Genomic DNA, 2381 nt, shown 5'->3' on the forward strand with positions numbered 1-2381 from the left:
TGAGCTAGAGAGGGATGTAGAGTTGAGGGAAGCATTTTTGAGAATAAAAGAGGCTTGAGCTCTTATCATTTATTCATGCATTCATTCCTTCAACAAGTCTTTACTGGTGGTCTACATAGTACCAGGCACTGTTCTCAAGGCTGGATATGCAGCATATTTAAACATTAATAGGAAGGGCCCGGTAAAAAAAAAAAGGAAAGATTGAGGATATAAGAAAAAAAGAGAAAAATAGGGAAGAATTCTGAGGGCAGAAGAGATCCTGAGCACAGGCAGAGGATTAGCCTCCAAGTCAACAGGAGGGACATCTCTCATCTGAACAGAAAGAAGACAGCAAGATGGCGGAGTAGAAGGACGTGCCCTCACTCGTTCATGTAAGAGCACTGGAATCACAGCTAACTGCTGGACAATCATCGACAGGAAGACACTGGAACTCACCAAAAAAGATACCCCACATCCAAAGACAAAGGAGAAGCTGCAGTGAGATGGTAGGAGGGGTGCAAACACAATAAAATCAAATCCCATAACTGCTAGGTGGGTGACTCAAACTGGAGAACAATTATACCACAGAAGTCCACCCACTGGAGTGAAGGTTCTGAGCTCCACGTCAGGCTTCCCAACTTGGGGGGTCAGGCAATGGGAGGAGGAATTCCCAGAGAATCGGACTTTGAAAGCTAGTGGGATTTGATTGCAGGACTTCAACAGGACTGGGGGAAACAGAGACTCCACTCTTGGAGGGCACACACAAAGTAGTGTGTGCATCAGGACCCAGAGGGAAGGAGCAGAGATCCCATTGGAGATTGAACCAGACCTACCTGCTAGTGTTGGAGGGTCTTCTGCAGAGGCGTGGGGCGGTGGTGGCTCACCACAGGGACAAGGACACAGGCAGCAGAAGTTCTGGGAAGTACTCCTTGGCGTGAGCCCTCCCAGAGTCTGCTATTAGCCCCACCAAAGGGCCTGTAGCCTCCACTGCAGGGTCACCTCAGGCCAAACAACCAACAGGGAGGGAACTCATCCCTACCCATCAGCAGACAAGCAGATTAAAGTTTTTCTGAGCTCTGCCCTCCAGAGCAACACCCAGCTCTACCTACCACCAGTCCCTCCCATCAGGAAGCTTGCACAACCCTCTTAGGTAGCCTTATCCACCAGAGGGCAGACAGCAGAAGCAAGAAGAACTACAGTCCTGCAGCCTGTGGAATGAATACCACATTCACAGAAATATAGACAAAATGAAAACTCAGAGGACTATGTACCAGATGAAAGAACAAGATAAACCCCCAGAAAAACAACTAAATGAAGTGGAGATAGGCAACCTTCCAGAAAAAGATTTCAGAATAATGATAGTAAAGATGATTCAGGACCTCAGAAAAAGAATGGAGGCAAAGATCGAGAAGATGAAAGAAATGTTTAATAAAGACCTAGAAGAATTAAAGAATAAACACCTAGAAAAATTAAAGAACAAACAAACAGAGACGAACAATAAAATAACTGAAATGAAAAATATACTAGAAGGAATCAATAGCAGAATAACTGAGGCAGAACAATGGATAAGTGACCTGGAAGACAGAATGGTGGAATTCACTGCCATGGAACAGAATAAAGAAAAAAGAACTATAGGGGTCCCGAAGGAGAAGAGAGAGAGAGAGAGAGAGAGAGAGAGAGAGAGGACCCGAGAAAATATTTGAAGAGATTATAGTTGAAAACTTCCCTAACATGGGAAAGGAAATAGCCACCCAAGTCCAGGAAGTGCAGAGAGTCCCATACAGGATAAATCCAAGGAGAAACATGCCAAGACACATAGCAATCGAACTGACAAAAATTAAAGAGAAAGAAAAATTATTAAAAGCAACAAGGGAAAAATGACAAATAACATACAAGAGAATGCACATAAGGTTAATAACTGATTTCTCAGCAGAAACTCTACAAGCCAGAAGGGAGTGGCACGATATATTTAAAGTGATGAAAGGGAAAAACGACAACCAAGATTACTCTAGCCAGCAAGGATCTCATTCAGATTCGATGGAGAAATCAAAACTTTACAGACAAGCAAAAGCTAAGAGAATTCAGCACCACCAGACCAGTCTACAACAAATGCTAAAGGAACTTCTCTAGGCAGGAAACACAAGAGAAGGAAAAGACCTACAATAGCAAACCCAAAATAATTAACAAAATGGTAACAGGAACATACATATCGATAATTAGCTTAAATGTAAATGGATTAAATGCTCCAAACAAAAGACATAGACTGGCTGATGGATACAAAAGCAAGATCCATATATATGCTGTCTACAAGAGACCCACTTCACACCTAGGGACATGTACAGACGGAAAGTGAGGGGATGGAAAAAGATATTCCATGCAAATGTAAATCAAAAGACAGCTGG

Source organism: Lipotes vexillifer, unplaced genomic scaffold, assembly GCF_000442215.2.
Source record: "Lipotes vexillifer unplaced genomic scaffold, Lipotes_vexillifer_v1.1 scaffold34, whole genome shotgun sequence".
In the NCBI taxonomy this organism is placed as follows: Eukaryota; Metazoa; Chordata; class Mammalia; order Artiodactyla; family Lipotidae; genus Lipotes; species Lipotes vexillifer.